The sequence below is a fragment of the Triturus cristatus genome, chromosome 6 (genome assembly GCF_964204655.1).
Source record: "Triturus cristatus chromosome 6, aTriCri1.1, whole genome shotgun sequence".
NCBI lineage: Eukaryota > Metazoa > Chordata > Amphibia > Caudata > Salamandridae > Triturus > Triturus cristatus.
The window spans coordinates 1,906,377,393-1,906,398,966 of record NC_140589.1 but is presented as its reverse complement, the minus strand read 5'-3'; the positions used below and the strand labels follow the sequence as shown (position 1 = coordinate 1,906,398,966).

The 21,574-nt window shown below is 47.5% G+C and overlaps 1 protein-coding gene across 5 annotated transcripts in view; it reads left to right on the top strand.

The window, feature by feature from the left end:
* The window catches only part of LOC146822404 (uncharacterized), a 251,096-nt gene that overhangs the window by 87,091 nt on the left and 142,431 nt on the right, over positions 1 to 21,574 (top strand). Inside the window, exon 2 of one of the 5 annotated variants that reach the window (XR_014963287.1) lies at positions 17,260 to 17,583. The exons of the other annotated variants lie outside the window; for them this stretch is intronic. The gene's annotated coding sequence lies outside the window, so the exon portion shown is untranslated. The remainder of the gene's footprint in view (positions 1 to 17,259; positions 17,584 to 21,574) is intronic. 5 annotated transcript variants of the gene reach the window in all.

The following is a 21,574-nucleotide window of genomic DNA, read 5'->3' as shown; positions in this document are numbered from 1 at the left end:
TTCCTCACAAAGCAAAAGTCCTTTCTACCAGGCGTCGGCCGTGGCATAAGATCACTGCGGAGAACTTTGAGGAGCAGTTTGCTGATCCCCCTTTCTGCCCTGGAACTAATGTAGATAAGGCATTGGACCGCTACAATCAGGCCATATCGCAGGCAATAAATAGGATTGCGCCTATGAAAACATATAAACCTCGCCTAGCACGCAAACAGGCGGTATGGTTTACAGAACAACTGTGATCCCTCAAACAACAGGCTAGGAGATTAGAAAAAGTGTGGAGATCGACCCACGAGGACACTGACAAGAATTATTTTTGGATAGCTCTATCTAAATATCACAAAGAAATTCGTCATGCGCGGAAATCCCATATACAGGCTCTTCTTACAGCGGCAGGGAATTCCCCTAGGATCTTATATCAAACCCTACACTCATTTGTCAAACCAGCAGCCTGTGAAACTCAGGAGCAAGCCTCACAACAACTTTGTAACGAGGTGGCCCAATTTTTCACAAACAAAATAAATAAGATCCATGACGACATCTCAAATTCCAATCTATCTAATATCGGAGATACATCAGCTGTTCTGGAAAAGGAATCAGAGAGGGGAAATATGTCTCTATCTTCCTTCTCTCCTATCTCCCTGATAGATACTGAGGGTTATCTTGGCCAGATAAAAAGCGGCAGTCCCTCAGACATAATCCCAGCTAGAATTATCTTGAAAGTAGGGAAAAGTCTGAGTCCGCAAATTCAAAAGCTTATTAATCTCTCCCTAACTGAGGGTCAAGTCCCTGGGGAATGGAAAAAAGCACTGGTGAGGCCCATTAGAAAAAACTCTTCCATTCCCTGGACTGACTTATCCAACCTAAGGCCCATCTCGCTACTCCCTTTTTTGGGGAAGGTGATAGAGAAACATGTAAATAAACAGATTTCTCATTACATTGAACAATTTGGTCTGCTAGATAGTTCGCAGTTTGGCTTTAGACCTAAACACAGCACTGAATCTGCCCTGCTATCTGTGACAGACGACCTTCACATGTACCAGGACCAAGGGTACTCGGTGATCCTGGTACTGTTGGATTTATCGGCGGCGTTCGATACTATATCTCATAAAATCTTAATCGAACGTCTGGCCGCTATTGGGATTGAGAGCTTAGCGTTAACCTGGTTAAAGAGTTTTCTATCTGACCGCACCCAAACTGTCAGCATGGGCCCATTTCGGTCAAAAGAAACTTATATTACCAAGGAGGTGCCACAGGGCTCTTGTCTAAGCCCCACTCTTTTTAACATCTATGTGGCACCCCTGGCCAGCATATTGAGAAACTTCGGGTTTGTCCCCGTCTCATATGCTGATGATACGCAGCTCATTTTCCCTTTTAAACATCTTACCAACGAAGTGACGACAGCCTTCTCAGATGGCATGAAAGCTGTTGCGAGTTGGATGAGGTCCAATTACCTTCAATGCAATGTGAATAAAACAGAAGTAATGCTATTTGGGGAGGTTAAAAATCTGTGGACTCCTGAGTGGTGGCCAAGTGAACTCGGTAAGGTACCTGAACCCAAGCTGGTTGTAAAGAACCTAGGGGTTCGTCTTGACCGGGAGCTCACTCTTAAACAACATGGTAATTGGGTGATCAGGCAATGTCTTCATGCTATTGGACTACTAGGAAAAGTGTTCCCACTATTACCTGATCACACTAAGAAAACCTTGGTACAGGCTTTAGTGCTGAGTCGCCTGGATTACTGCAATGGGCTCCTATTGTCAGCTACCCAGGGAGTCTTAGAGAAACTCCAGGTGATTCAGAACACTGCGGCGAGACTTGTGCTGAATGCCCCCCCAAGAACACGCTCCAAACCACTCCTCGACAGTCTACACTGGCTCCCTATCCATAAGAGGGTTACTTTTAAGACATGCTGCCTTATTCACAGAACTCTACATGGATCCGGACCCTCCTATTGGAGAGACAAATTCATTCCCTACAACCCTACTCGAACTCTTAGGTCCAGTAACCAACTCTTACTCAAAGTACCCACCATTAAGAGGAGCAGACAGGGCGGGAAAGCCCTATCAGTGGTAGGCCCAACATTATGGAACAATTTACCGTTGGAGCTCAGGCAATGCTCAGAATTCCTGATCTTTAGGAAAAAGCTGAAAACGTATTTGTTCTAGTAACCATCTAGTCACTATCTATCATTTTAGGAGTATATGACCAAGTTGAGCTGAACTGTACCATGCGCTTCCTGTAGCGGTAAAGATCTTTCCTTCTATGCGCAGAGATACTCTCTAAGAGTCGATTCTAGCGCAATACAAATCCATAAATAAATAAATAAATAAATAAACACCACCCCAGATATCGTTGTACCCACAGTTATTGACTGTTCACTAACAGAGTCCCCTACACTAAAGGTTGCAGACCAGAATGTATTAGACCTGAATCCACTGGACGAATCCAGGGTCGCCCCTACAGCTCGCTCTCCTGTAAAGAGAGCGGTAAGGAAGTGTAGGAAAACACTACCTAAGCGGGGGGGTGTACAGCATAAGTTACTATCCGATTCAGCTCAGAAAAATTCTATTGGTCATAAGGGAATTATGACCAGTAACTGTGGTATTAACACAGATATGAGCATAGAAATTTTGGCCCATATTACCAAGGTATTGGAGGATAAATTGGAAGCTGTCGTTAAACCACTTGTTGAAAAAATAGATCTACTAACAGCTGAAGTGCTTAGATTGGGTGGCTCTTTACCTAAAATAATTGATGTCCAGAATAATTTACAGAGTGGGATAGTGGAACAACACGGAAATATTGTACAGCTTCCGCTGATAGAGAGTGCTCCCTCACTCAACTTTAGGGTAGGTAGCCAGATGGCGGATACAATTATTCCATCTAAAATGGCTCCAACTAGTCCAGAATGGACGTCGGCTCGAGCAAGGAAAATCCGCCCTATTAACCTACCCCCGGAGTGCGAGCCATATGTTGTTGTTCTTTCAAACGTTCCACCCATAGACTCCTCACAGCCTAGTGCACGAAATGAATCACACAATTCTCTCAAACGGAAAATAGTGTCCTGGTTGAATAAAAATTGTGGGTTCCCCGTTAACTATTCGGATCAGATACTATCGACTAGACGGGTTCCCTGGATTGGGAGTGCCAGGAAAACCTGTAGAGGCGATTGCATAATCATAAACTTCAAACATCCCCAACATGTTGCGACTGTGTTACTTAGAGCAGCATCGTTGGTACTGGGAGAGAATAGTGTGGGTGTGCATCCCTTGGGATACTTCTATAGTCATTTAGCCAGGGTTTCCCAGGTCAACATTCCAAGTAGGTCTCAAAATCCCAATCAATGTTCAACATCCCAGATTATTACAAATAATAGGTATCTGGCATTAAGTACACTGGAACAGAATGATTGACTTTTTCCGGTCAATAATTCTGATGCAGGGGCTGTCGTAGCCACTCAGGTTGGGGACGTGAATTCGAGCATTGTAGAGCCTATTGCAGAATCTGAACAAACAAAGATGGAGGCGTCTACATTGCTCCATGGTAATCCAGCCCATGGGTCACTTCTTCTCCTCTTTCAGCCCACAGATCACATCTCCTCTTTCAGTCCACGGGTCACTTCTCCTCTTTCAGCCCACAGGAACTCAATCATTCAGGAACAGTTGTTATTTTTTTTAATAAAAAGAAAATTAATAAAGCCGGGGAGTGTTGTTCCTCTTGTTCCCCTGCCCACTTGACCACTCATGCCCCCTCACAGGGAGAGGTGCCCTGGTGCAGCTGCCCAGTTGATGTCCCCTCCCAGGGAGAGTGTGAGAAGTTGGCCTAGCATATGCTGTCCTCTAGTTATAGAGGACACCTTGCACCAGTCCAATTCGACTCTTAAGGTGATAGGTTAAAAGACAACCTTTAAAGAAAGCTATCCTAGTGGTAGCTGTGGAGAGCAGCCTTCAGGCTAAGTCTTGAAGGAGTGTTAAGCTTATTGTTTTACCATAGATAACCTCTTGAATGTCCAAATGAAAGAGTAGTCCACACAGGTATATATTCAAAATATATGTATTTATTCTAAGAACAAATCCCACTAGTCTCTTTATGAGGCTGGAGGTAAAGATACAATTCAAACAAGCATTGATAGTTACAATAAATAGCACTGGAATCATAGGGCCCCAGGGGGGGACCAAACAATATATTTAAAAAAGTGGTATAAGAACCACAACAATTCTACGGACAGTGCATAGGGCACTTAGGGTCGCTGGCCGCTTACGAAACCACCCAAGGTAGTGAGGAAGGGGACCCACGGGAGACGCGTGCAGTGGTGCAAACTACCGTCTGGATCTCTATTAAACCCTATGGGGAATGTCGCGGTTGGAAATTGCAAGAATCTAGACACTTCTAGGAGGAGCTCAAGTTCAGGAGTTTAAAGTTAAGCTCTTGGAGGGCCCACACCCACGATAGCACCGAGGTACCACTGTTACCTGCCCCAGGGAAGCCGGGTGCATAGGTCGTTTTCGGTGTCGGATCGATGTCTCATTTTCAATGGGAAAATGTGAAGAACTGCTGCTGGCAAGAAGCGTCGTCGATGTCGTGCAGGTTGAAGATGTAGATCTTGAAGGGAAGGACCTGAAAGCAGAGGGGACAGAGTCTGGGTCACGACACAGTGACCAGGGGGCTCAGGAGAAAGTGCCCTTCAATGTTGGGTGTTTCCAGGTGGAAGATAGGTAGCTTGGATCAGCAGCCACGGGCTCCAGGAGGCATCAAGGAAGGCCAGCTGCTGAAGAGCGACTGTGCCACAAAGGAGGAGGGGCGCTGCGGTGTTAGTGTCCGGATTGGATCCACTAAGCCTTGGCAACCGCAACCCACGCAAGAATCAAGAAACAGTTACTGGTGCAGACCCACGAGGTCTGAGCGAGGTCTCCAGCAAGGAGACTGAAGAGCAGGCCTGGAGCAATCAGGGGAACTCTTGAAAGTGAAGATTGACCTCCGCCAGGGCCCACCAGTCGAGAGACAAGGGACTGAGGGAGGCAGCAATTTGGCGTGCGTAAAGATGCACCCACGGGTCGCCGGAATGGGCTAGGGCGTCGATCTTTGGCACAGATGCTGCTGAGAGATTGGCTCAATAATGGGCCAAAGCACAACTTCCCCACTTGTCAGGGTCGTGTGCTGTGCAAGAGGTGACCCGTGTCCTGGGGTATTGGGGATCTCGGCACCCACGCGGTCCACGGTGCTCAGCTTTGCTGTGCACACTCACTGGTCTCTGGGATGCTTGGAAACCCACCTCAAGGTAGTCAGAAGTCTTCGTTGTCCGTAGGAGCAGCGGAGTGCCAACCGGGTCACTTGCAGTGTTTCAGGTGCCTGCCAAGCAGGGGAGTAACTCCTTTACCCCAAGGGAGATTTCTTCATTCAGCTGTGCGGCAGCTCGTCGAAGGTTCAAGTCTTTGAAGTCCAAGATTAATCTGAGGCTCTGGGGACCCTGCACCCACCTTTAACCAGAGATTAGGGGAGTGTCTAAATCAGAGCCCACCAATGAGAGTTCAGGCAGGAAAGGGTGGCTACACCCTCTCCCCTTTGTGTGTTTCCCACCAAGGCAGGGGACAGGATGCCCCTGAACCGGTTCCAGGCAGTGTATGCAGAAGTAGGCACTGGAGAAGCCTACGTGCAAGTCTGAAAGGCATCCTATGGTGCACCCACCCAGTTCCAATCCACATAGTCTGTCTGGGGAGGTGGGGACACCTCCCTGCAACAAGATCCCTATTGTCCAGCTGCCGTGGCTGGAGTTCTGCCCAGCAACAGGCAGCCAGAATCGTGTCGGTGGCGGGTAGCATCCATTTTGTATTACGTGTGCTCTTTTAAATTGGTGTCGAAAATCTGCCGCTTTTACCATATCACCCCTCTAGCAGGGGGGAATCATGCCCTCACTCCCATGGCTGGATTGGGGGTATGATTCCAACATGCTTGACACCAAACACGACATGGTTCTGTGCAGCCACTCTCAAGTTATCACGCTATCGTGAATACTTATAATGCGGTTAAGAGTATATGGTATGGCTGCACTACAAACAACCTACTCAGGTAGGGGTTCCCCCTTCACACATATCTCAGCACCCTGCCTTGTAGGATTAGCAAGGCCTGCTTTAGGGGTGACCTATGAGGATATATGTGTTGTACTTAAGTGGGATACAGGGTACCTATATCCCTGTAAGGGGTGCAAGCACCACCTTACCCAGACTACAGTAGTGGTCTGGTGGTGTCAGTTTGTATGGCTGTCCCAGGGGTGGCACAATAAGTGCTGCCGCCCCTGGTAGGCCTCTGAGGGACCCATGCCCTGGGTACCTAGGGTACCATCTACAAGTGCCTCATAGGGTGTCCTCAGTATCCAATTGGTATGTACCTAGGGTACTCACATGAGTTTAGAGAGGAAGCAGATAGGCTGGGGTCCTGGATAGCAGGGCCACAGCCTGGCTAGAGTCAGAAAACAGTCAAAACATCAGCAAAAATGTAGGGGCAACTATGCAGTCGATGCCACTCTCCTACATAACCCCCCTTCCCCCCCAAACGCAGGGACATTAAACTAACCTTGACCAGTTGAGTCTTCATGTTCTAAGTAGAAATATCTGGAGAGGCCATCTGCATTGGCGTGGTTACTCCCAGGTCTATGTTCCACTGTATAGTCCATCCCCTGTAGGGAAATGGACCACCTGAGTAGTTTGGGGTTTTCACCCTTCATCTGTTTTAGCCATAGGAGGGGCTTATGGTCTGTTTGAACAAGGAAGTGAGTGACAAACAAGTATGGCCTCAGCTTCTTCAAGGCCCAGACCACAGCAAAGGCCTCCCTCTCTATAGCTGACCAACGTTTCTTTCTGGGGGTCAACCTTCTGCTAATAAAAGCTACTGGTTGATCCTGGCCCTCTTCATTCAGTTGTGATAATACAGCACCTACCCCCACCTCTGATGCATCAGTTTGAACTATGAATTCTTTGGAGTAGTTGGGGCTTTGGAGCAGTGGAGCAGTGCACATGGCCTGTTTTAGGTCATCAAAAGCTTTCTGACAGCTGACAGTCCACTGAACTTTCTTGGGCATCCTCTTAGAGGTTAAGTCATTTAAGGGGGTCACAATGGATCCATATCCCTTTACAAATCTTCTGTAGTAACCAGTCAGGCCTAAGAAAGCTCGGACCTGAGTCTGGGTGGTTGGAGCAACCCAGTCCATGATGGTCTGGATTTTGCTCTGTAGTGGTTGAACCTGGCCTCCATCTACAAGGTGGCCCAGGTACACAAACTGACTCTGCTCTATCTGGCACCTAGTAGCCTTGATAGTGAGTCCTGCCTTTTGCAGGGCTTCCAAAACTTTCCTCAGGTGGATCAGGTGATCCTCCCAGGTGAAGCTAAAGACATCAATATTATCTAGATATGCTGCACTAAAGTCATCCAGGCCTGTGAGGACTTGGTTCACCAACCTTTGAAAAGTGGCAGGTGCATTTTTCATACCAAAGGGCATTACAATAAATTGATAGTGCCCACCAGGGGTTGAAAATGCTGTTTTGGCTTTTGCAGATTCAGCTAACCTTATCTGCCAGTTGCCAGCTGTCAGATCAAATGTGCTCAGATATTTGGCTGAGGCCAATTTATCTATGAGCTCATCTGCTCTGGGAATGGGATGTGCATCAGCCCTAGTGACTGCATTGAGTCCTCTGTAGTCTACACAGAACCCCATCTCTCTCTTGCCATCTTGGGTGTGAGGTTTGGGTACCAGGACTATTGGGCTAGCCCAAGGGATATCTGAGGGCTCAATAACTCCCAATTCCAACATCTTTTGGACTTCTGTCCTTATGCAGTCCCTGACATGGTCAGGTTGCCTGTAGATCTTATTCTTCACAGGCAGACTGTCCCCAGTGTCCACTTCATGAGTGCACCAGGTAGTCTGACTTGGAGTCAGTGAAAACATATGTCCGAATGACTGGAGAACTTGTCTGCAGTCAGACTGTTGCTGGGCAGTGAGGCTGCCTGCCAAGGCTACACCATCTACTGACTCATCATCAGGGTTGTGAGAGAGCAGGTCTGGGAGAGGGTCACTCTCCTCCTCCTGTCCCTCATCAGTTGCCATGAGCAAGCCCATGTCAGCCCTGTCCACATATGGTTTCAGTCTATTCACGTGAAGTACCCTGTGGGGACTTGTGGGAGTGCCAAGGTCCACCAAATAGGTGACCGCTCCCTTCCGTTCCAATATGGTATGGGGTCCACTCCATTTGTCTTGGAGAGCGGATGGGGCCACTGGCTCCAACACCCATACCTTCTGTCCTGGCTGGTACACCACCAGTGCAGCCTTTCGGTCATGCCAGGCTTTCTGTAATTCCTGACTTGCCTCAAGGTTTTTTGTTGCCTTCTTCATGTACTCAGCCATCCGGGAGCGGAGACAAAGTACATAGTCCACAATATCCTGTTTAGGGGGTTTGAGAGGTAACTCCCATCCATCCTTCGCTAGACAGAGTGGCCCTCTGACAGGGTGGCCAAACAAAAGTTCAAAAGGGCTGTCACCAACCGCCTTCTGTGGCACCTCCCTGTATGCAAAGAGAAGGCAGGGTAGAAGAACATCCCATTTTCGCCTAAGCTTTTCTGGGAGCCCTTTGATCATACCCTTTAGGGTCTTGTTAAATCGTTCAACAAGCCCATTGCATTGAGGATGATAAGGGGTGGTGAACCTATAGTTGACACCACACTCCTTCCACATTGCCTTGAGGTAACTACTCATAAAGTTTATACCTCTGTCAGACAATACCTCCTTAGGGAAACCCACCCTGGAAAAGATTCACAGGAGGGCTCTTGCCACCACAGGTGCTGTGATGGTTCTAAGGGGAATAGCTTCTGGGTATCTGGTGGCATGATCCACTACCACCAGAATAAACCTGTGCCCAGAGGCTGTTGGTGGGTCAAGGGGACCAACAATGTCAATCCCTACCCATTCAAAGGGAACACCCACCACAAGTAGTGGTATCAGGGGGGCCTTTGTGGACTTACCTGCCTTGCCACTGGCCTGGCAGGTAATGCAAGAGCTACAAAAACTCTTACAGTCCTCACTCATTTGTGGCCAATGAAAATGAGTGACAAGTCTGTCCCAAGTCTTATTTTGGCCTAGGTGTCTTGCTAAGGGAATATCATGGGCTAGTGTGAGTAGGAAACCCCTAAACTTCTGAGGTATAACCAACCTCCTGGCTGCACCAGGCTTGGGGTCTCGACCCTCAGAGTAAAGGAATCCATCATCCCAATATATCTTATGGGTTCCACCAGCATTCCCAGCAGCCTCAGCAGCAGCCTGCTGTCTGAGGGGTTCAAGAGGGGGGCAGCTCTGCTGCTCCAGGCTCAAGTCTGCCCTAGAAGGTCCCCCTGTCCCCAAGAACTCAACCTGATCAGGCTCAAGTTCCTCTGAGACAGTTCCTTCTTCAGGGGTCAGATCCTCTTCTGCTACAAGAGTCTCTTCAGACTGATCCTGGGGGGAAGGCACTACCTTACCCCTGCTACTCCTCCTCTTGGGAGGTCCTTGGTCCATTCTTCCAGGATCCAAGGCCTGTTCAGTTTCTGTCAGCTTAGCTTTTGACCTTGTCACGGCAAACACTTCTGCAGGGATACCCAGCATTGCTGCATGGGTAGTCAGCTCCACCTCATCCCATGCTGAGGTCTCCAAATCATTTCCTAGCAAACATTCTACTGGTAGGTCTGCACTCACCACAACCTTCTTTAGGCCAGTTACCCCTCCCCAAGAGAAGTTAACAACTGCCAGAGCATGGTTAGTACTGACATTGCTTGCATTGGTCACTTGGCAAGTTTCCCCAAGTATGATTTGACATGGGTCCACAAGGTCCTTAGTCACCATGGTGACACTAGCCCCTGTGTCTCTGTATGCTAGAGACTCCCTTCCATTTATCCTAGGCTGTTGTTTGTATTTGCCCAGACCACTGGGACTCACAAATAGGGACAGGTCCCCATCACAAACCAATACAGCCTGAGTAGGCAATCTGACTAGGCCAGAGTCCTCTCCAGATCCCAGGGTCAACCCTACTAATCCCTTGTTCTGTGTACCACCACCTATAGCTGGACTCGGGGGAACAGATGCCTTAGGGGTAGGTGGAGTGGTACTTGTGGAGTCTTTGGCCTTGTTACAGTCTGAAGTCCAATGGGTTTTCTGCTTACAGTTTTTACACCATGGCTTCCTAGGCTGTTTAGCTTTGTTAGATTGGGAATTATCAGATGCTGCTTTTTGGGGGCCTGTTGAAGACTGCTGGTCTTTTCCCTTTTCCCCACCCTTCTCAGAGTTTTTGGCATCTTCCTTTTTAGTTGCACCCTCCAAGGGCTGGACCTTGTGCTTGATCCTGGTTCTGACCCATTTGTCTGCCTTCTTTCCCAATTCTTGGGGAGAGGTCAGATCTGAGTCCACCAGGTGCTGATGCAATAGTTGATTCTGACAATTATTAAGAATCTGCTCCCTCATGATGAGATTGTATAATCCTTGATAATCATTTACTTTACTGCCATTTAACCAACCCTCCAGAGTCTTGGTAGCACAATCTACAAAGTCTACCCAATCTTGATTCTGTGCTTTCTGGGTATCTCTGAACTTTAATCTGTATTGATCAGTGGTTAGACCAAACCCATCTATCAAAGCACTCCTCAAAATATAATAATCATCTGCATCCTCTTCCCTAACAGAGAGGAGCTTGTCTCTTCCTTTGTCAGCAAAGGAGAGCCATACGATTGCTGCCCACTGCTCTACTGGGACCCTCTGAAATTTACAGGCCCTTTCAAGTGCAGTGATCCATTTATGGAGGTCATCCCCTGTCTGATAGGGGGGCACAATCTTATGCAGGTTCCTATTGTCAGGAGCTTTCTCTGTAACTCTAGGGGTATTATTACTGCCACCAGGGGTCTCTAGACCCCACTTTCTTGAAGCTTTCTGAAGCTCCAGGGACTCCCTGTCTAATGCTAGCTGTTCTCTCCTGAGCTGAAGCTTGGCTTGCTCAAACTGGATCAGTCTGCATTTCCTCTCTTGAGAGGAGTCTCTTCTCTGAGAAGAGGCAGATGTCCTTTTGGATCTCCCACAATGGGTAGACCCCACTGAGGGGGATCTGTTCCTTCTGTTTGGATCCACCACTCTCCCATTAGGGATGGAGGGAGTGCCTCTTGGGTCTCCACCTCCATGTTGTGAGTGGTCTGGTTCATCCAGGTCAAGTTCATTTTCCTCTTCCTGGTCCTCATCAGAGTCCACCATCTGGGTGTCCTCTTCTGTGGGATTCCCACCCAACTTGTCTACCCCATCAGACACTAGAGTCTGCTTGAAGTCTGCAATGAGCAGAATTTCTCTGAGACGTTGTTTGTTGGCACCTTTGGTTGTCTTCAAATGTCTAGCAGTACACATCTTCCTAAGCTCAGCAAAAGTGAGATTTTCATATCTGTCAACTGGGACTTTTTGGGGTCCTTCCAGGGCCTTATGGGCTCCTGATCCTGAAGACGTTTCTAGTGTAGTGGATTGTTGCATCTACCTACACTAGGTGTGGCCTACTGAACCCTTTCTTGAGTTGTAGTCAAGGTGTGCTAAGCCCTCTACACACAACTCCAAGTTCAGTAGAACTTATTGTATTCTAAGCTGAATTTATATGTACCTCTAGTACCAAAGTGGCTTTTACTTTAGAAATTCAATTTGTTATCTGGTAAAACAATGGCAAGCTTGAATCCAACCGCTGCACACCAATGTGAGAAGTTGGCCTGTCACATGCTGTCCTCTAGTTATAGGGGACACCTTGCACCAGTCCAATTCGACTCTTAAGGTGATGGGTTAAAAGACAACCTTTAAAGAAAGCTATCCTAGTGGTAGCTGTGGAGAGCAGCCTTCAGGCTAAGTCTAGAAGGAGTGTTAAGCTTATTGTTTTACCATAGATAACCTCTTGAATGACCAAATGAAAGAGTAGTCCACACAGGTCTATATTCAAAATATATGTATTTATTCTAAGAACAAATCCCACTAGTCTCTTTATGAGGCTGGAGGTAAAGATACAATTCAAACAAGCATTGATAGTTACAATAAATAGCACTGGAATCATAGAGCCCCAAGGGGGGACCAAACCATATATTAAAAAAGTGGTATAAGAACCACGACAATTCTACAGACAGTGCCTAGGGCACTTAGGGTCGATGGCCCCTTACGAAACCACCCAAGGTAGTGAGGAAGGGGACCCACGGGAGACGCGTGCAGTGGTGCAAACGACTGTCGGGATCTCTATTAAACCCTATGGGGAATGTCGCGGTTGGAAATTGCAAGAATCTAGACACTTCTAGGAGGAGTTCAACTTCAGAAGTTTAAAGTTAAGCTCTTGGAGGGCCCACATCCATGATAGTACCGAGGTACCACTGTTACCTGCCCCAGGGAAGCCGGGTGCATAGGTCGTTTTCGGTGTCGGGTCGATGTCTCGTTTTCAATGGGAAAATGTGACGAACTGCTGCTGGCAAGAAGCGTCGTCGATGTCGTGTAGGTTGAAGATGTAGATCTCGAAGGGAAGGACCTGAAAGGAGAGGGGACAGAGTCTGGGTCACGGCACAGTGACCAGGGGGCTCAGGAGAAAGAGCCCTTCAATATCGGCTGCTTCCAGGTGGAAGATGGGAGCTTGGATCAGCAGCCATGGGCTCCAGGAGGCATCAAGGAAGGCCAGCTGCTGGAGGGCGACTGTCCCACAAAGGAGGAGGGTCGCTGCGATGTTAAGTATCCGGATTGGATCAACTAAGCCTTGGCAACCGCAACCCATGCAAGAATTAAGAAACAGCTACTGGTGCAGACCCACGAGGTCTGAGCGAGGTCTCCAGCAAGGAGACGGAAGAGCAGGCCTGGAGCAACCAGGGGAACTCTTGAAAGTGAAGATTGACCTCCGCCAGGGTCCACCAGTTGAGAGACAAGGGACCATGGGAGGCAGCAATTTGGCGTGCAAAAAGATGCGCCCACGGGTTGCCGGAACGGGCTAGGGTGTTGATCTTTGGAACAGATGCTGCTGAGAGGTTGGCTCAATAATGGGCCAAAGCACAACTTCCCCACTCATCGGGGTCGTGTGCTGTGCACGAGGTGGCCGGTGTCCTGGGGTATTGGGGATCTCGGAACCCACTGGGTCCACGGTGCTCAGCTTAGCTGTGCGCACTCACTGGCCTCTGGGATGCTTGGAAACCCACCTCAAGGTAGGCAGAAGTCTTCGTTGTCCGTAGGAGCAGCAAAGTGCCAACCAGGTCACTTGCAGTGTTTCAGGTGCCTGCCAAGCAGGGGGGTAACTCCTTTACCCCAAGGGAGATTTCTTCATTCAGCTGTGCGGTAGCTCGTCGAAGGTTCAAGTCTTTGAAGTCCAAGATTAATCTGAGGCTCTGGGGACCCTGCACCCACCTTTATCCAGAGATTAGGGGAGTGTCTAAATCAGAGCCCACCGGAGTTCAGGCGGGAAAGGGTGGCTACACCCTCTCCCCTTTGTGTGTTTCCCACCAGGGCAGGGGACAGGATGCCCCTGAACTGGTTCCAGGTGGTGTATGCAGAAGTAGGCACTGGAGAAGCCTACGTGCAAGTCTGAAGGCATCCTATGGTGCACCCACCCAGTTCCAATCCACATAGTCGGTCTGGGGAGGTGGGGACACCTCCCTGCAACAAGATCCCTATTGTCCAGCTGCCGTGGCTGGAGTTCTGCCCAGAAACAGGCAGCCAGAGTCATGTGGGAGGCGGGTAGCATCCATTTTGTATTACATGTGCTCTTTTAAATTGGTGTCTAAAATCTGCCGCTTTTACCATATCACCCTTCTAGCAGGGGGGAATCATGCCCTCACTCCCATGGCTGGATTGGGGGTATGATTCCAACATGCTTGACACCAAACATGACATGGTTCTGTGCAGCCACTCTCAAGTTATCACGCTATCGTGATTACTTATAATGCGGTTAAGAGTATATGGTATGGCTGCACTACAAACAACCTCGCAGTAGTTTCAGCAAAGGTTGCAGTGGGGCCCTACTAAGGTAGGGGTTCCCCCTTACACATATCCCAGCACACTGCCTTGTAGGATTAGCAAGGCCTGCTTTAGGGGTGACCTATGAGGATATATGTGTTGTACTTAAGTGGGATACAGGGTACCTATATCCCTGTAAGGGGTGCAAGCACCACCTTACCCAGACTACAGTAGTGGTCTGGTGGTGTCAGTTTGTATGGCTGTCCCAGGGGTGGCACAATAAGTGCTGCAGCCCCTGGTAGGCCTCTGAGGGACCCATGCCCTGGGTACCTAGGGTACCATCTACAAGTGCCTCATAGGGTGTCCTCAGTATCCAATTGGTATGTACCTAGGGTACTCACATGAGTTTAGAGAGGAAGCAGATAATCTGGGGTCCTGGATAGCAGGGCCACAGCCTTTCTAGAGTCAGAAAACAGTCAAAACATCAGCAAAAAGTTGGGGGTAACTATGCAGTCGATGCCACTCTCCTACAGGGAGGTGCTCTGGTACCTAGCATTGGGGCTGTCAATGCCCCAACCCATGGAGTCCAGTTCTGGTGCAGCTGCCCAGTTGATGCCCCTACCCAGGGAGAGGAGTCCTGGTAACTAGCATTGGGGCTGTCGATGCCCCGACCCATGGAGTCAAGTTCTGGTGCAGCTGCCCGAGCCTGGTACCTCGCATTGGAACTTTCAATTCCTCCACCCAGGGAGAGGTGCCCTGGTGCACCTGCCCCATCGATGCCCCCACTGAGGGAGAGGAGTCCTCCTGTAACTGCCCCAGTCAATGCCCCCACCCAGGGAGAGGGGTCCTAGTGCAGCTGTCCCAGTCAATACCCCCCACTGAGGGAGAGCTGTCCATGTGCGGCTGTCACAGTGGATGCCCCCACTGAGGGAGAGGGGTCCTAGTGCAGCTGCCCCTGTTGATGCCCCCACCCAGGGAGAGGGTTCCATGTGCAGCTGCCCCAGTCGATGCCCCCACCCAGGGAGAGGGGTCCTAGTGCAGCTGCCCCAGTTGGTGCCCCCACCCAGGGAGAGAAGTTCTGGTGCCGCTGCCCAAGTTGACGCCCCCACCCAAGGAGAGGAGTCCATGTGCGGCTACACCCAGCCTGATGCTGGTACCTGGCATTGGGGTTTTCAATGCCCCCACCCCTCTCTACCCAGGTTGAGGAATCCTGGTGCAGGTGCTTTGCACAGGTGGTTTATGCCCCCTTTGTTACTTGCCCCTTAATGCCTAATACAAGGATGTAACCAACCCACCCCTATGGCTTCCGGATTATTTTGTTCCCACTCTTATTTTTGCCCCCTCCTGGTGCAGGTGCATTGACTGAGGCTTTCATACCCTTGGCCTGGAGTGTGCACCACAGGGGCCCTTCATGCTTCTCTCTCAGTTATGTATATTGCATTGTAATTGCATTTCTAAAGCACTTTCCCCAGGCAAGGTGTCGAAGCACTTCATGCCAGACAGCATGCTGCTCTGAAACCCAAGGTTAGTGGTTAGTCCAGTGTTATTGGTTATCGTTAGTAATTAGAATTAGTGAGACCGTTCCATGCATTTCCTCCAGTTTCTTATGGTGAAGTAATAGGAGTTAGATATGACCATTAGTCGGGTGGGGGTGGTATATGAGCACATGCGGGTGGTTGGTGGGGTTAATAGATGTGGAGAGAGAAAGGGTGTACATGTCTAACACAGAGTGAACGGGACAAGATGTGGAGAGAGAAAGGGTGTACATGTCTAACACAGAGTGAACGGGAGTGAGATGTGGAGTGACAAAGGGTGCACATGTCTAACACAGAGTGAACGGGGACGAGATGTGGAGAGAGAAAGGGTGTACATGTCTAACACAGAGTGAACGGGAGTGAGATGTGGAGTGACAAAGGGTGCACATGTCTAACACAGAGTGAACGGGGACGAGATGTGGAGAGAGAAAGGGTGTACATGTCTAACACAGAGTGAACGGGATGAGATGTGGAGAGAGAAAGGGTGTACATGTCTAACACAGAGTGAACGGGCACGAGATGTCGAGAGAGAAAGGGTGTACATGTCTAACCCAAAGTGAACGGGTGAGGAAATATGAATTTTTATGATCAGTTATGTCCCCTATCTTAGACCCCAACGGCTCCATGTACATGCTACAAGTACATGTATGTTCCCTCCAACTATAGCTATGAAGACGCAAATACATGTGCGTCCAACGTTAACATGTCCTCTTTCAGATCCGCCATGAATGGGTCGGATATTCCGTTCCTAAGTATGATTGGCCACCGACTTTATATGGTACACCTTTCAAGTTTTACAGTTCAGGCGAGTAGGCCCTGAAATCTGTCATCGAGTCTTTTCCTGCCTTCTGCTTCTGAGAGCTCCAGCCTGAGCCTGCATCTGTATCCATTAACTTTGTCCTACTCTCTGCGCGGCTAATGGTGCCTGACTCGGCCTGTTGCCTGCCAAAAACTGTATTTCACCTTCAAGTTATCTGCTCCGCTCCTCATCCAATACATTCCTGTCTAGTAGTTTTAGGTAAACATCCTTCCAGCTACAGAGCAAAGGGCCCGGCCTTACTGTCTCCGTGCAAGTAATTCATAGCCTCCGTTTCCCTGGTAGGCCCATGCCCCCTCGCATCTCATGTAGACACATAGACGCTTGTACACGCACTAAACAGTCAGTATAGAATAGATTCTGTCCGAGAGACCTTTCCTTTTAGATAATACAGTTCCTTAAACACAAGATATTAGATATGATTTAGGATTAGGTTGATCTGACCCCCCAGACTTCTGTCTCCTCATGTAGGGCTAAATGTCAAGTTTCCTTCACCCTCTAGTTACACGTCAATCACACGTCATGCGGCTGCGCGCGCATCTCTGCCATGTATTTCTGCTGACATTGCAGGATTCTCTTATGGATCCACCCACTTGTGACATCCTCTTAATGACGTTTCTAGTATACGCCTATTGTAACGCCTTTTTCATTACGTATGTGTATTCTTATCTTTTTTATCAGCTGTTACGCCTCCTGCATCTGTCTTTACTATAATGCATTTACTATATATATAATTACTTGTCAATAATGTATTGCCTATCCCTTCCTGAACCTTCGTGGTGATGGAATTCGATTGCCTGGTTCGAACCATAATTCCTTTGTAAGGAATAAATTCCCTTTTATAACCTCAAATACCACGGATTCTGCCTCTTATTTTTACTGAGTTATTCTTATTGAATTTTACCGCATAAATTAAGTCTAGGTAATTTAAATTTACCACAAAATTGGCGCCCTAACAGGGACACCTTCCCCATCTCACGCGCCGGAGGTGCGTTGCAGGCCCGGTCTCCTGCCACAGCCGGACGGACAACTACGCGTACCCGCAGGATTTCCTGTATCTCCCTCCGACCAAGCGGGGGTGACTGAGGCTGCGATCAACACCCAGACGAGGCGGTGAGAAGTGCGAAGAATCCCGACCAGAGCCTAGCTGAGAGAGCAAGATCCGAGGTATACAGAGGCCCACCAGGTTCCGAAGTTTCCGAAGTATCCATGTCGCGTGTCGAGTCGAGTCCAGTCCGATCCCGTCCAGTTCAGTTCCGAGGCCTTCTGTTCCGTGCTTCCCGGTGAGTACCGTTGCTGGGGACGCATTTAGACGTGCACATTAGTTTGTGCCGGTCAAGACGGGTTTGGGTACACAGATCCGGTCTGCACTGTTTCAGCAGTGTATCTGTACTGTTTAGCAGTATATCCAGTATATCTAGTATTATGTCCGTAACTAGTTTTATTCTAATTATCGTTGTTCGTGTTAAATGTTAAATGTTATAATATGTTTTAAAAATGTCGTGGTATGAATGATTGTTCAATTTCTCATTATTGTGTTTTATCGTACTAATTGTATTAAAGTCCAAGTGTCTAAGTTCGAGTAAGAATAAAGTAGCAAGGTTTAAAGATGCCGTTCTTTTCAAAATTAAGACAGATAAAAACTAGAAAAGGGATACTCGAAGAAGCCGTTCCCATTCCACCTAGGGACACTCCAGGGTACTTTATGTACCATAAACATGGCCTAGATGCCGTATTATATCTTGATCTATGGGTGGACTACACCAAGGATTTAGCAGAGAATCAGAGATGGCCCGCTGCTGGGACATGGGATGCAGATTGCATCATGAGAGTAGAAGAAGAATTATGGAAAAAGAAAGCCAGACAGTCACAGAAAGATGCCATTGAATTATGGCGTAAAGAATCGCACAGACGCGCAGAGAAAGCGTTCAGAAAAGAAGAGAAAAGTAGAGAGAATTCAGACAAAGCCCGAGAAGACATATTAATTGAGGAAGGTATCCGAGTAAAAACAGAACAAGTAGACAGACAACGAAACACTCTTATGAATGGTATGTATCCTCTTCTGGCCGAGGGTTTACCTAAGGCCACCCTGGAGGTACCAAAAGATCTGCCACCTCCATTACTCCCGATTAAAATACATCCCAAGACCGCAAAAGATATTTTCCTTTCTTCCTATTTAGACGATGCAGCCCCCGAATATGTTAATGTGGCGCATCAACGCGCATCACCTGTTGACGACGCTCAACACCAAGATCATCTGCCCCCACCATCACAGCAACAAACACCCCCTCACATTCCAATCGTTCCGCCGGTTTCTACAGCCCTTCCGGCATCTACACTTTCTACCTTACATTCAACAAATCCTTTTGGGCCTGGCACCTCAGGAGGTGCGACAGGAGGTGCGACAGGAGGTTTTTCCACGCCACCGCCAGGAAATAGATTGACTTTTAGAGATTTAGCATACCAACGTACACCTCAAACAGCAAATTCCGATATATTTAAGGAACCTCTTGCAGATTGTAGATATGATCCAGTGCCCGGTAAAAAGGACAGAATGTTGCTACCATCACTACGTATACGACGAGCTTCGAACTATTTAATGACACTACCAGGAATGGTTGCCCATCTAGACAATATATATCGCTTTGTCCAAACAGGGCAAGGCCCAGAAAGTATTGACGAGGCCATGGAATACCAGAAAGTGGATATACAGAAACTCTTGTTACGCTTCTTCATAAACTACTTGATCAGAAATAGAGATAGGCCTGAGGTAGATCAGGATGAAATGCAAGTACTTACCAAATGGGGTCAGAATATAGCAGACAGTAGACATGATAAACAGAAGAGTATAGAAGTTATGTGCCGAAAGATCCGAAAAGAAGTAGAGCGAATACATGAAAACAGATTAGGGGCAGACAAAACTGAATCAGAGGGAGAAGAGGAGGAAGAGTCAGAAATGACCACAGGACAATTAGAATCATCAGCTAGAGACATGGTGGCTTATGTAGGTAAGGGAAGATCTTTTAATAATACCAGATACTTTAATGATCCAATACGTCCGATACGTCCAGAATGTAACAGAAATTTTCAAGCAATTATGTCAAATCCAAGGTCCCCTGAACACTTATTCCAGGCTACTGATAAACTACTCCGAGAACGAAGGGGGTACCATGTGCTCAATTCTATGGATGAACAAGAATTAGCCAGGTCAGCAGTACAATGGGCTGACAGTTCTGAAAAATACAGTGATGATGCGCTAGCACACACGTTTCTGAATCTTACTCCAGACGAACAGCGTTTAGCTGGTATATACATGATACAACACCTCCTTATATTGTATAAAAGCCAACACTCCGATCCTGGTCCCCTACCTGATATCCTGATAGAATTGCTCACGAATAAATGGAGAGGTTTGGGTACTGATCTAATTAAAGAAATTCTAGAATATCGGCACCAGTACAGTGTCTTCGTATGTCCAGAGCATGATTCAGTTCCCAACATGGAAAGAAAAACGTATTACATAGACAGACAGAATCCCTTACGTGAAGTACACCCAGTTAAAAATACAGATGATTCTTTTTCACGCGTGTTTGTGTACACGCCCATAACTAAAATAGAATTATTGGAAATGAAAAAATTAGTACCTAGCCATGACAAAGACCCAGCAGGTTTCCACCGTGAAATAAAGGACATGTTACTCATGGGTGACTATACCTATCCTGACATTATGAAAATATTAAAAGTATTACTGCCTGCCGGTATTTACGAGAAACTCAAAGAAAAAGAATGGGAGGTGGGAGACCAAAAGATTGATTGGACAGCATTAGAAAACGAAGAAAAGGCCCGAACTGCAGGCCAAGGGCTTGGGGGAAAAACTACAGCATTACCAGGATTATTAGTGCAAGTATTGCCACGTTTATTAACTACGAAAAAGGAAGACTGGGGTGCAATTTCAGCCTGTAAACAAAAACCCGATGAAGATACTAGTGATTTTTATTCCCGATTTGAAAAATGTTTTGGTATTAATAGTGGCCTAAAAGCAAATAGCGAGTCGTATCCACATCTGTTTGTGACAAAACTAGTCGAAAATTCCCTGCCCCAAGTTAAGAACAGAGTATTAAAAGTGGAAAGCACTTGGCAAGGTAATACCCCTTCACAGATGTTACAAATGTTACAGTATCACCAGAATAAAATTAGAGAAGAACAAGAACATGAACAAAGACGTATGAAAGACACGAAAATGAAAATGCTTGTTGCCCAGACAGTTCCAGATGACAGTCATAAAAAGGGTGCGACACAGTCCAGTAATTCAGCGGTTCCTGTAAAAGGGACATGCAACTATTGTAAACAGCCAGGTCATTATATAAACGATTGTACGGTTCTGAAGCACAATATCTCTACGGGTAAAACTAAGGAGAGACCACGTGCACCTAGACAGGATCAGATCCAACAACAAGTACCTCAGCATGTACAGCCTATGCCAGTTCCACAACAGACCGTAGCAGTATCACAGCCACAGCCTATTGCTGCAACCCAAAACACTACACACCAGATGTACCAGTATGCACAAAATGATTATCCCGAGTATCAGCGATACACATGAAATAGCCTAGAGAAGGAAGTTGGCTTACCCCTTATCGAGGTTCCTGTAGATCAGGAAGGTCCTTATGTACATAGTCAAATATTAGGGAAAGACAGAAAGTTTTTACTTGATACAGGGGCAAGCAGAACTACTATAAGTCATGACGAAGTCCCAGGGGCACCCCTCTCAGGCTCACAGAATATTTCCCTTGGTTTTTCAGGAAAGCCTATTATTAACGAAGTATCGCAACCTCTTCCACTTACAGTTGGTCCATTGACACGAACTACAGATTTATTGCTTACCAAATCATGTCCAGAAAACTTGTTAGGTATAAAAACGCTGAAAGCTCTAGGAGCTGTAATATGTTGTTCTCCGGAAGGAGTACGACTATTTTTGCGTGACTTCAAAGGTCACTACATGTCAAGAGACATGGATCACCGGTTACAGAATCTACCTGCACATTTATGGGCACAAGGCCCCACCGATGTAGGTTGCATGCACATTACACCATATCGAGTCACACTCAAAGCAGGAGTGGTACTACCACGAATGCGACAATACAAGTTACCTCCAGATGCTGTAGTGGCTTTGCTGCAAATCATTGACGAGCTCATTGCACAAGGAGTGGTTGTGGAAACCGACTCCAATGTATGTAATTCTCCGATAATTCCGATTCTTAAACGAACTGATCC